Source organism: Protopterus annectens, chromosome 4.part0 (genome assembly GCF_019279795.1).
Source record: "Protopterus annectens isolate FY-2018-M chromosome 4.part0, PAN1.0, whole genome shotgun sequence".
Classification (NCBI taxonomy): domain Eukaryota; kingdom Metazoa; phylum Chordata; order Ceratodontiformes; family Protopteridae; genus Protopterus; species Protopterus annectens.
In genome coordinates this window covers 621,262,195-621,275,314 of record NC_056733.1, presented here as the reverse complement: position 1 = coordinate 621,275,314, position 13,120 = coordinate 621,262,195, and the positions used below count along the sequence as shown (strand labels likewise).

At 41.3% G+C, this 13,120-nt stretch overlaps 1 protein-coding gene across 1 annotated transcript in view; it reads right to left on the bottom strand.

Annotated features, from left to right (window-relative positions):
* The window catches only part of SBNO1 (strawberry notch homolog 1), a gene marked incomplete in the record, with an annotated part of 3,303,179 nt that overhangs the window by 516,374 nt on the left and 2,773,685 nt on the right, over positions 1-13,120 (bottom strand).

Sequence of the window (13,120 nt, the reverse complement as noted above, 5' to 3'; positions counted from 1 at the left end):
GGTTTCTTAAGCTAAAGTTCGATGTTCTCCATGCTAATGAGAGTTTCGAGTGCATGCATCGAGGGTTAGACTTCTGGTGCTGAGTAGCATTACTCTTAGCTTCTTATCCCTTGTGATACTTATGGAGGTGGGTTTGTCTTTTGAGCCCTGCCTAAGAGAGGCACTATGGGGGTAGCAAGAGCCTTTGCCAATATCCAAAAGCCCAGGGGTGACAGGTGCAAGCAGTCACTAGCAAAGCATCCTGGCTTGTCGAGCATGTCATCCCAGGCTGACAGGCATTGGATCCCCTTTGAATGACACCAATACTTAAGCCAATTGTTGAAATTGATCATCTTGTCTTCATATTGTGGCATCACTGTTGGTGAGGGTAAGATGCTACTCAAGGTCAGGGTCATACCGGCCTGGGCCACATGCTCAAAGAGCTCCTCTGTCTCTTTTCATGTAGTCCAGGGAGGTACGTCTCAGGTCATTCACACCAGCATGGACAATGACAGAGTCATATTTGTACTTGCCTTGGAGTGACCTGAGTGCTTGTGTTATGTGGCAGATCCTAGCGCCTGACAGGCAGCTCACCGTGACCTTCTCCTTGTTCAGTCTGGTGAGCGGGACATCAGTGTGCCTGACAATAGAGTCATCTATTACAAGTGTGTTGTTTAGCCTTAAGGGCTGTGACTGTTCGGCACACTGGCTTTGTGAGCTGTGTGTTGCACGTGTTTTGTTTTGCGGTAGCGTTTGCTTGGGTGTCTGCTTTGGAGGTCTCTGCTGCTTAGGCAGATTTTTTATTTAGAGCCTCTGAGTATGTTTTTGTGTGTTTATATGTTTGGTTTGCTGTCGTGGTAGGTCTATGTGAGACTGGAATTGTAGTGAGTGTGGTTTCCTTCTCCTCCTGACTGGTTACGCCAGTAATGAGTTGAGAGAGTTTAGCCTCCAGTTTGGCTATATGGTTGCATCTCTCACATGTGTTGGAATTTGTTGGGAGAAGGAGAGGGTTGTCTGTGTACATGAGGCAGTTGTAACATTGCCTCAAGATTCCCAGATTCTCCAGCTGGACCGGAGAGGAGATTGACAACTGACCTTTGGACATGCTAGAATAGTATTGGGAATTCCTTTATAATTGAAAAAAGGGCCAATGGGGAACAAGGTACTCAAGGGGAGTTTGAGAGGGTGTACTGCTTTTAATTTTTTAGTGCTGACCTATATAATTGCTTTAGTGAGCAAGTGCCAGGTAACTTAAATGCAATGTGTTACAGGTAACTTAAATGCAAAAACGACAAACAGTAACTTTCAAGTGAAACAAGGAAATAAGTACAGTAAGCAATGCAGATATCACTAGGGATCCACAGAAGTGCTGAAAAGCCGGGTTTTAGGTGGAATTAGCATTTCAGGGAAATAAGCAAACAAACAAAGCTAGATTCAGCAGGCCTGGATCTAATCTATGCTACAGCAAACAAGGTGTACCAATTTCAGTAAGCAACAGTTCAAATATGCAGGCACTATAAGCCTTTAACCAGAATTTCCCAGCTCAGAAGGGCAGAGTCCAGCCTCTCCTCCCACAAGAGTGCAGACCACGAACCCTCTTAATTTAAAATAACTGGCCTGAAGCCCAAGTGCTTAAACCAGTACCAATACACTTTTAGAATAACAGACACTGAGCCCTCAATCAGCAGTTCCCAACTTATCCTGCCACCACAGTGCAGGCCACAAACCTTCCTAATGTAAAACAACTGGTCTGAAGCCCAAGTGCTTAATCCAAAAGACTTAGAATGATAGCTACACTTTAATCAAGTTACTACCAAGCAGTAATAAATACAATTGAATACTTTAAAGAATGCCTGGATTAGTGCTCAAGTTATACAAACAAAGCATGATTCAGCAGGCCTGGATCTAGTCTATGCTACAGCAAACAAGGTGTACCAATTTCAGTAAGAAGCAGTTCAAATATGCAGGCACTATAAGCCTTTAACCAGAAATTCCCAGCTCAGAAGGGCAGAGTCCAGCCTCTCCTCCCACAAGAGTGCAGACCATGAGCCCTAGAGACAACTGCAGGATCCTTAGTCTAAGAGGAGTTTTACGGCATACCGTACTCCGAAAGGGTCTTGGTAGCTGCCTGCTAATCCAAAGAAGCGGGCATCAGGGGCTGCGAAAGTGCCTGAGGACAGGAGAACTGACTAGCTTAACGGAAGCACCGTTGGTAGGTTTGGACCTGTGCGATTTCTCTCTGTCTTTATCCTTAAGTTTTTTCGGAAGATCTGCTGTCGGATGGCTTACCAAAGCCATATTGGAATTCAAGGACTGTAAGCGAAAATATCTAGCTACAATAATGGCCCGACGACGTATAGTTCTGGCGTTAAAGCACAAAACCGACAAAGAGGGACGTCGTGGTCTGGGCCTAAGCAAGTGACGCAGTAAGAATGAAAATCTCGGTGTGGTATTTGCTTTCCACAGGAGAGACCATTGTTAACTTTTTCTGACATCGGTTAGAGCAAGAAAAAAGGATCCCCAACGGGGTATTTAGCTTTAGAAGACTTCAGCTTCAATTCAGAAAATGAAATTCAGATAGCAGCTGACCGGCACTCATGCGAACTGCTTCTGCCTCGGGCTTCTTGGCAAGAAAGACTGATGTAATGGCATCAGATCCTTACTTTATACTACTGACGATCTGATGTCAGTCCTTAAGCGACAGCAACCGACGCAGAAATACTAAGCCTCTGGTATTCGGCCTGGTCGAGGGCTACCCTGGGCAGGGATAACCCAAATGTGATGACTGCAACAGTGAAACACGAAAATCTTATCACGACTTTCCTCCTTATCTTGCCAGGTGAGAGGCACACCTGTGTTTCTCACGATAAAGTCTCCTGTGACTAGTATGTTGGGTTTGTGGCTGGGCCTTACAGGCTGAGAGACACAGGTTTGTGTACTATGTGTGGTGGGGGTTGTGATGTGCGTGTGCTTTACCTCGGAGGTCTCTCTTGTTTAGGTATGTTTTTGTTGAGGACCACCACATATGTAGGAATGTACTGTACACATGCGGGTGGAGTTAGAGGTGTTTGTGAGACAACCTTCTCACTGCCAGATGTACAGGCTTGTGATTGAGACAGCAAGGATTCTAGGTTCGTAATATATACCCAAGGCATCCCAAACACCTGTCTCCCACCTAGCATCTCCAAGAAGCAGGTCTTAAATGCCTTCTCCAAGGCCAAAAACAGCCTCTATGGTACCAGATAACATCCTGGGCGGTGTTATAAACATGGTTTAAAACAGGAATTATGACCACCACTGGGCTCTCATTTGAATCACAGCCTTTGTCCCAGCAGAATGGAAATCAGCTACCGCCATCCCCTTGCACATAGGGGTTACATCCACTGACCTCAGGAACTACATTAGTCTGACCAGCCTAATCTGCAAGGCCATAGAACAAATCATTATGGACCTTAACAAAAATATAGCAAATCTCCAAATGCTCGACCACACCCAGTTTGGCTTTGTCAAAGGGAAATCATGCCTGTTAAGCTTGGTGGACTTCATCCAGACAGTCACCAAAGCCCTAGACAAGGGCAAATCTGTGCATACAACCTACCTAGACTTAGCCAAGGCCTTTGACACAAACTCCCACTCAGGCATCATTGATAAACTCACCCAAGCTGGTTATCAACCTATACATTGTCAGGTGGACTGCAAATTAGCTCACTGATAGAACTCACACAGTCAAAATAGGGGACTCCACCCTCTTCCAGCAGACCCATAACCAGTGGTGTTCCACAGGGATCAGTTCTGGGACCTCTACTCTTCGGAATCTACTTCTCTGAAGTACAAGCTAAAACTAAGGGACTGTGGCTTACAAAGTTTACTGATGACTGCAGACTAGGAGTAATCATTGAAACCCATAGCGATGTCAACATCCTGCAAGAAGGTCTTATGCAAACTAATGACTGGTGCCAAAGTTACGTTCTTAAACGTAATGCAAAAAAATGCATCACCACTCCCTTCAGCAAGGGTGATGTTCCTGCAAACTACCACATCAATAGCAAGACCCTAAACACAGTCACTGGTGAAAGATCTTGGCACACAGGTCGACAGCAACCTTAACTTTGATCACCATGTCTCCACAGAGGTAAGAAGGGCATTTTATATTGCTCAACTGATAAGTAAGGGCACACTGCCTTTAGGAAAAAAGGTTATAACCCCTGTTTATTCTTCCCTCATCAGGCCAATAATAGAGTACAATGCTCCCTTAGGTATGTTCCTTTTCAAACACCTGCAGCAATTGGAGAGACCACAAAGGGTCTTTACAAAGAAAATTCAGGGTCTTCAACATGTTTGATGCGGACAGACTGAAATCATTGTCACTTGACTCTGTGTCATACAGAATGCTCAGAGGTGACCTGTGTCTTGCATACAGAGTGATCACTGACCCAGGTTTAATGTAACCGGAAATTCACCCTGGGGGTCCCACCTTTGTCCTTCTTGGACAGGGGCAATATGTGCTAATTTTAGTGTCTGCTTGAACCACACACACTTTGGAACACAAGTTGAACTTGGCTAGGATTGCAAGGACCTTGTGGCCGTTAGCCTAGTAACCTCATATGATCCAGGCCCTTGGTTTTAGCAATCTAGAGTAACAGTTTTCCAAACAACTTGGTGATTCTTATCAGTCATGAACAGGTATGCAAGCAGGAGAACCTACTACCGTGAAATCACCAAGATCAGTTGTGGATCCCCACATTTACTCACAGATGTTAACTGTGGACATGTTCAGGCTGTCTACAAGCACATATACACTTGGAAGTACTTGGCTTCATGGAGCATAGTGAGGAAGTCCTGACTGCAACCAAGGTGGCCCCAGCACTGGAGGCAGAGGACTTAAGAAGCAAGAACTGCAAGTGGGGTGGCAGAGACGGCACAATTACTTTGGTGGAGACTGAGGAAACTAAGAGCAGGGTTGTGAAACAGGTATCACACACTGCAAATAACTCACTCCAAGTCACACCTCCAGTTGTCAAACAAAATGTGTACAGGGCCAAAAAGATACAAAACTTAAACCATTCCTAATGGCAGCTCCTCTTGTCCAACTCTTGCATGAGGCAGCTGGGGGGGGGGGGTGGAGTAGGCTGCCTGCAGATGACGCACTAGCTGCAGCATCATGACTCAAACCATTTATGGAGATTGTAGTGTTGGTAGAAAAGGGTGCCATCTTGCTTGTACACATCACATCACTCTGGAATTCAGTGATTCCTCATAACATTCCCAGCTTCAGCTCTGACTTAAAGGTCTTCAGTGTCAGTAGCAGGGCCATCATTTTTTTCTGAATGTGACATACTTGAGTAGCATGATTTTATTCTATGCCCCAGTCACTTTTAGGTGCACCAAGGGCATTTCCTATACAAGGCCTGCAGAATCAGTGTCAGAATATACTCTCCTTGCTTGGCAATCAGGTTGCAGAGACAGAGCTCCCTCTATCTGACTAGACCACTAAGAAAATTCCTTCTTGTTGACTGGAATAAAACAAATTTGTTGGTTGAGTACAGATGACAGACACCTTTGTAAACATCACTGGTTCTTTCTCTTTTGTGGTCTTGTCAAATGCACCATGACAACTGATGCTGACACATGATCCAGAGCTCTGAACATTCTCCCCAGTGTGATCCTGCCCTTTTGGGTCAGACCCTAAGAACAGATTTCAAATGCTTGCCTCTATCTGTAGGTAGGAAGAGGTGACTTCTCCATGTCTGGATGCACTCTCAGGAATACCTTGGATGTTTTGAGTTCCAGGATGGATTTTGGGCAGATGTCAAGGTTAGTACTTGGGTCCATTATCAACGTTAGCAACTTACTCAACTATTTCTATAAGAGAGCATAAATTAAGCCTTAACATGCAAGGACAAAGGTGGAAGCCACAGGAATATGAACACTGGGGCTAGTTAACTAGTAGATACATGCAGAGTCATGCAGAAACTGAAAGAAAGAAAAATAATAAAATCAGGAATATTTGCTGTCCACCCTGAACCAAAGAAAATAACTATGACTACTGTGGATAGAGATATTAAGGGAGGCAACCCCCCCTCAGGTCCAGCACAACCAAAAAGGTTCTGGGGAAAAGTAACTGGACAAGGGTCCACACAATAAACATTCTGAATTTCATGAACCTCAGGAGAACTGCTTAATTTGGAAATGTCCAGAACAGCTGTGCAGGATCAGTCCTCCTTGGAAGCAAGCTATACCCTGGAATAAAAGCCCTTCTGTTTTGCTAACAGGACAGCCTCCATACTTCCACATTTCAATAAACAGCTGAAAGAATCCCAGGGCTAAGATGATCTGGTTTGGACGTACTGGAGAACTGTTGGTGTCACTCCACATTTAGAGAGAAAGGAAGGATGGTCTTGAATTCTAACTTGTAACCCTAGCAGCCCTGGGAGAGTGTACACATCACCACAGTCACATGCAGGGCACAGCCAATTACGTTGGATGTGGGACAAAGTGATGCTCAAAGAGGTGTAAGAGGAGGGTGGGTGTTAAGTGCAGTTATCACTCATCAGGAGTTTTCCACCCATACATATGGCCAGCTGTCTCCCACTTCCCTTGTCCTCATCCTATGCCTGCTGTTTGCAAATAGTCTCATCTGCACTGTTCTGCTTCTTGTAGAACAGATACTTTTCTGCTGGGTAATTCTCACTATGCTCTAGTACAAGAGGGTAACAAAGTTGTTTCAACCCCATCATCCTATCCCTTTCTCCAGGAATTTGAAGGTCTCTTGAAAGTGCAATCAAAACAAAAGTCATTGGTCCAAGAATGCACTCAAAGCTGCCTCTTCACAGCCTGAAGAAAAGGCTCCAAACAAACCCAGGCATGTCTACATAGAGCTACCTTGGGAGTTGCTGCTAAGTTGCAGGCATCTACTTCATCACGGATATACTTTTGCAATGCTTGCCCATTCTGAAAGTGGTGCAGGACAATTTACTGTCTTCATTCATCATGCTGTCATCCAAGACATCTATTATACATAACAGGAGTATTTTTTCTTGACATTTCATTATCAGTATTTGGCAGTGTATAACCCTATGTACAACTAGGGCTTAAGTATAGATTACTTCAACATGGTTCAGTATTCTGCTTGCCTTTGCCATTAGGGAGTTTGCAAAAATATGGATCCGTCTCCTTTTTTTTTAATTAAGAAATGGATCTCTCTTTGATCCCTGGTGGTTGCCAGGGGATAACTGCACATTCAACCACCAGATTTATCAAGACCCACTTAACTCATCCTGTAACCTACACCACATATCTGGCAAATATCTACATCTATGGAAGCCGATTCCAAAATGTCCCTGAGCACAGAGAACTGAATGGATGGTACTGCAGGGGGTTGGGCTCTTCTATGCGCATTAAGTCTCAGAAATCTTTTCTTGATAATGAGACTTCCTCTGATTCCCCCCACAAATGAAATGCACTCTCAATAGGTCTAAAGTGTTGACAAAGTAACATCCTGTGGCACTGAGCCTAAGAGTGTGTCTTCTCGCTGTTGGTTACTGTGATGCCCACCACTGCTACCTATATGTGATGGGCACCAATTTGTGTCGTTCCCATGCTGGGCCAGTAATGGAGCCTGAATCCTCATCAATAACACTGGAGAGGGACATGCCCTTGGAATACAAATGGATACACTCTATTTCCAGAGGCAGACCTCTCTGCATCAAGTACAACATCCCTTAAGAGCACACAGGGAACACACTCAGCCCAGGGTCTGCATGTCTCCCTCCAGATCCCAAATAAGACTTCCCCAGTACAGCTGTAGGGTTAGGTCCTCAGCAGTGTGTCCAAGCAAAGTCTTCCAGCACCCTCTCCGTAAACCCAGTGCTTCATTTCCCTGCCACAAGTTGCTGACACATGCACACATGCACACACACACACACACACACACACACACACACACACACACACACACACACACACACACACACACACACACACACACACACCTGGGAAAGGATGGCACAGATTACCCACTCTACCAGCTTTGCCCAGATTATAAGGTAGTTATCCCTGCCACCAGTCAGTTACTTAAGGCTCTTCATAGGGTACCCAATTATACTGTTAACATTAATATCCAAGAACAAGAACAAAACAGCAAAGACAAGGCTCCAGCTTCTTATGATGCAAACTGCTTTAATGGTACACAAGCGCTTTCACTAAATGCTTCATCAGGTGCATCACAAACATTAATTCTACACCTTTTTATACCAAATCACATGACTAATTCACTAGTATTTAAAGATACATGATCATAAAACATCTTAATTTACTGCCTTACATTAATAAACATATAACTGTTGAATGCACATATTAAAAACATACAAATATACCAAAAATGCATAAATAATACATGTATAATATATAAAAAAAAATGTATCTTTGTAAAGGTCTATTCTTTAAAATAGGTCTCATAGGTATATGGTCATTAAGACCATGTCCTACATTTGCTCTAAGCCTCACTATCCAATTAACCTCTATCTCTTCAGTCTTATTTCTAATATCTCCCCCTCTTTTGCTATCATAGTTCCTTCCTAATACCATAAACTTAAAATTATGTTGCTCATTTGTGTCAGAGACATACTTGGCAAGAGCATTAAAAGTACTTATTTTCTTAATATGGTAGACATGTTCCCTGATTCTCTCTTTCAAAGATCTGTTTTAACAACATAAAAATTTTGCATAACTGACAGGTAAGCTAAATAAATAACAGGACAGGTGTTGCAATCAGCACTGGTCTTTAAACAAAAGATTTCACCTAAGTCAGGATGTTTGAACTCTTTCTCCTCAGGTATAAAATCACAATATTTACACTTATTACATGATTTAGTTCCTACAACGTCATCAATTCTCTTGTCATGTCTAGCAGTACATAACTGCCTTTTTAGAGATTTTTTGTTTTTGTATGTAAACTGTGGTTGAGGGTCCAGAAATTTACTAACCTGACCATCTGTATTTAAAATATTCCAGTGCTTATTAATAATTCTTGTATAGTCCATTATATTTCTAGAATAACTCAAACATACTCTCATATTGCTTCTACCTTTTAAATCCTTCCTACTCTTGTCTTTTTCTTTATTTTCTAAAAAATATGGTCTCGCCCTTGTGTCTCTTAGCTTCTCTACCTCTTTCATTCTACTATGCATCATGCTTTCATCATATCCCCTTTCTTTCAGTTCGGAACTTGTTACAAGCATTTGTTGCTCAAAGTCACTTTGTTTGGCATTTAATCTAGAGGCTCTGTAAAACTGATTTTATGCAACACTCCTGAATACAAAATCCTGATGCATACTATCTTTGCACAAAAGTTTAACAACATGACATTCTTTTCTATATGTTTTCGTGCTCAGATTACCTATACCATCCTTAGTAACTGTTAAATCTAAAAAACTTATTTCAGTGCGAGACCCGTTAACAGTGCACTTAAGGAAGGGTGTTGAGTTATTAAGATAGTCAACAAAATCATTTAACTCTGATGGTGACCCTTTCCATAAAAGAAAAAGGTAATCTACGAACCTACAAAAAATATGACTTTCAGTGGACCTTTATCAATATTGTCGGTTTCCCATACAAGCATTACGGCATTTGCATAACTGTTTGTGCAGGATGTACCCATCGCGACGCCATTCCTTTGCCAGTATATGCTGTCTCTATACATAAAGATGTTATTTTCAAGGACAAGCTTTAAAAGAATCTTAATTCATTCAATTTTGTCCCTACTGTACACATCCCACTTTCATTCAACAATTTTTGTAACACTTAATCCCAACCTCATTAGGAATTACTGTAAATAGGGAAACATCATCTAATGTGACTAATATACTTTCCTTAATTTCAGATTCCCTACTAACAAAGAAATCATAAAGGTCTCTAACAAAATGTTCCGTGTCCCTAAGTATATCTATAGACCTATTCAGTAGGCTCTTCAGTTGTTTCTCCACAAATATCGAAATGGACTCCGTACACCAGTTCCTCCCAGCTACTATAGGTCTTCATAGGGGGATTTATTTTACATTTATGTATTTTTGGCAGACCCTGAATATTAGGAGTGGTAGGATTAAATACTAAAAAAATTATAAAGTCCATCATCTACAAGACCCCTATACTTCAGTTCCTTTAACTCATTATGTACTTTGTCTATCATTCTCTTAACAAACATACTTGTAATAGACTGATAAAACTGTGAATCACTCAGCAAGTCATGCATTTTCTTGTCATAATCTGACTTATTCAAAATTACTATTTCCCCTCCCTTATCAGCTGGCTGAATCACGATAAAGGGATTATTTTGCAAACTCAACATTGCTACATATTCCTGTTTAGTTAAATTTTGCCATTTGTTCCTGTCATTCGCTTCTGCACATGATATAGATTGTATACATCTTCTAAACACAACTGCTCAAAAGCATTAATCAATTAATTCTGTTTGGGTATAAATAAACTTGGTTTCTTAAAAATAAATGCATCATTATCTGTGCCATTGTCATACATAACTTTAAGCATCAAGTTCCGTGTAAACATTTAAACATCTAATACAATCTCAGTAATGTCAGTGTCTGCTGCAGGAATAAACAATAAGCCTTTTTCTAAAACTCTCAGTTCATATGGTGTTAATTCATGTGTTGACTAACTACTATGCTTTTACATTCCTGAAGGCTTTTTTTATCGTATACGGACTCGTTTCTTCTGGAAATTTCCTTTTCACTCTCGTAGTACTCCTTCCCTTCTGTTGACCTTTCTGTTGATTTCTCCTTCCACTGCTTGCAGATCTTTCCCTCATGGGGAGAAGAAAAGTTAATTTTAGTGGGTGTATGGATGGTGGAAAAGAAGGGGAAAGAGATCCTTCTATAGTCAATTCTTTATCATTAACATCCTTGATACTATGCTTTTCTCTATGTACTTCTGCTGCAACCGTAATGGTTTTAAGTTTGGCGCCAAGTGTCGTTTCATGGACTGAACTCTCCGTGTTCTCTGTGGTATGGAACCACCCTTCTGACCTTGCCTGCGCGTCTTCAACCAATTGAGTCGTAGATATCTCTGGATTCCCTCTCTGGTTGACTGATGGTTCTAACTCCATATTCCGTGTAGATGAACCCGGTTGGAAGTTGCTATTGGAATCACGTAGCCAAGTGAAGACATGCCCCAGAGAAAAATCAGTTCGATCTCTTTCAAGTTTTTGAGTTTAATTTGAAATAACTTCCTAGCATAGGAAGTCGCATTGTCCATGGAGTCATTCATTAATTTAGTCAGTATAAGCGCTTTTTCTTCTTCCTTTACTGCTGAGGCTATTAAAAGTTTTAGGTGGCCTAAACTTCTGCTGAGATTCAATTTTTGCCATTCAATTAAAGTTGATTCGCAAGGTGTTTGTGCAGGCATTTTCAATATTCTTAACCCACGAGGGATTATATTCTCAGCTAGACATATCTCTAGATGAGATCTTTCATACTGCACTCTTTTCAGTTTAAAAAGTTCTTTCTCTAATGCGAAAACATCACTCTTCAGTGCTATGAAATTGACATCAACTATATCATCTCCTTCAATTGTGTTAAAATTATTCAGTAGCGGGTTGTCATTTTCACTCACCTTGTTGATAAATTGACTTGCATTGGATTCAGTCCATTTAATGTCCATGATAGGATTATAGTCAAGTTCAATATTCTCTATTCCTGTAGCCACATTCCTGGTTTCATTGGGGAGAAAGAAGAACCAACATTTCACATTAATATTAATATGGTAGTAGTTCACCAAGATGGCTAGGCCTTCTGGAGTGGCCCAGACAGTGTCACCAAATAAATATAAGTACTCTCAAAGGTTAGATACTACGGAACCAGCCACAATAACAGTTTTAAATATATTTAATAATAAATAATAAAAGAATAAAAATACTGAATATATATTCATAGCAAACCATAGAAAATGTTGAAAACATCGCTGTACAGACTCATACAAATAAAGAAAAACCATCTCTAAACTAAGCTTCACTATATTCCTGACAATCTAAGAGAATTTACTGTTACCTAATAATTTACGTGGGCAAGGCAAGATGAAACATGTGAGTAGTCTTTCTAGTCAGACTCCCAAACAGAATACTCTAACCTCCGAGATTACTCTCTGCAAAATACAACATCCAAAATGATTTGCAGAATGACCTCATCTGGTCATCTAACTCTAGGTTCCCACAATATCTCCTTTTGAAGTTTGAGACAGGGCTTTAGCAGACTGCTACAATACACATTTAGAGCTTTTATTGCAATACCTAGCAGCCAGAAACACATTACTTCCCCTCTTCTTTACAAAAGCTAACAGATCATGGCTGCTCCCAGACCTACCATCTCTAGGCCTACTGTGCACTGTGGGGTACCATTCAATGATTTAACAGCTCAATTACATTTCTCTTATTTTTCTTAAAGTAAGCCAGCTGGTTAACCACTGCTGTGCCAGTGTCCTCTTCTAAAACATATACATTTAATTCAAATATCATAATACGTGTACATTTCTCTTCATTTCAGCAGGGCGCACTGTTGATACATTTTAAGACAACAAAGGCAAAGCTCGCAAATACATTTTCAGCACAAGCATCTCTACAAATCAGCTTGATATACAAATGACAGTTATCAAAATTCCAGCTAGCTGTGCTGGCACAAGTCATATATCCACTGCTCTACTTCTCCCTGGCTTGGCTGGCAGTACCTCATTGTCACAGTGACATTCCACATTAAGGGAAAACATTTGAAAAGAGGATGCCAGGCCCACCACATTCAACGTTGGACTCCTGTACGCCAGCAGAACATTTTCTTCTCTTCAGAAGTGTATCCTCAGCACAGGCTGTTAAAGAATCTATCAAGGCTGGTGACAGCAGCCCCTAGTAGGAGTGTCTTTCAAAAACTTAAGATTCCCTTAGAAAATTGTCTTTTACAGTACAAGGAAAAAAGAACATGGCAAATGCACAAATATAATTTTTTAAAATACAAATTATTTTGATTCCTGGGCATTCTAGTGACCCACTCACCAGTGTTACTACCCATGGTTACTTGCCTATAATGTTACTTTGTGTACAGAACACTTACTACAGGGACAGTTGACCTTGCATAGAACCTAA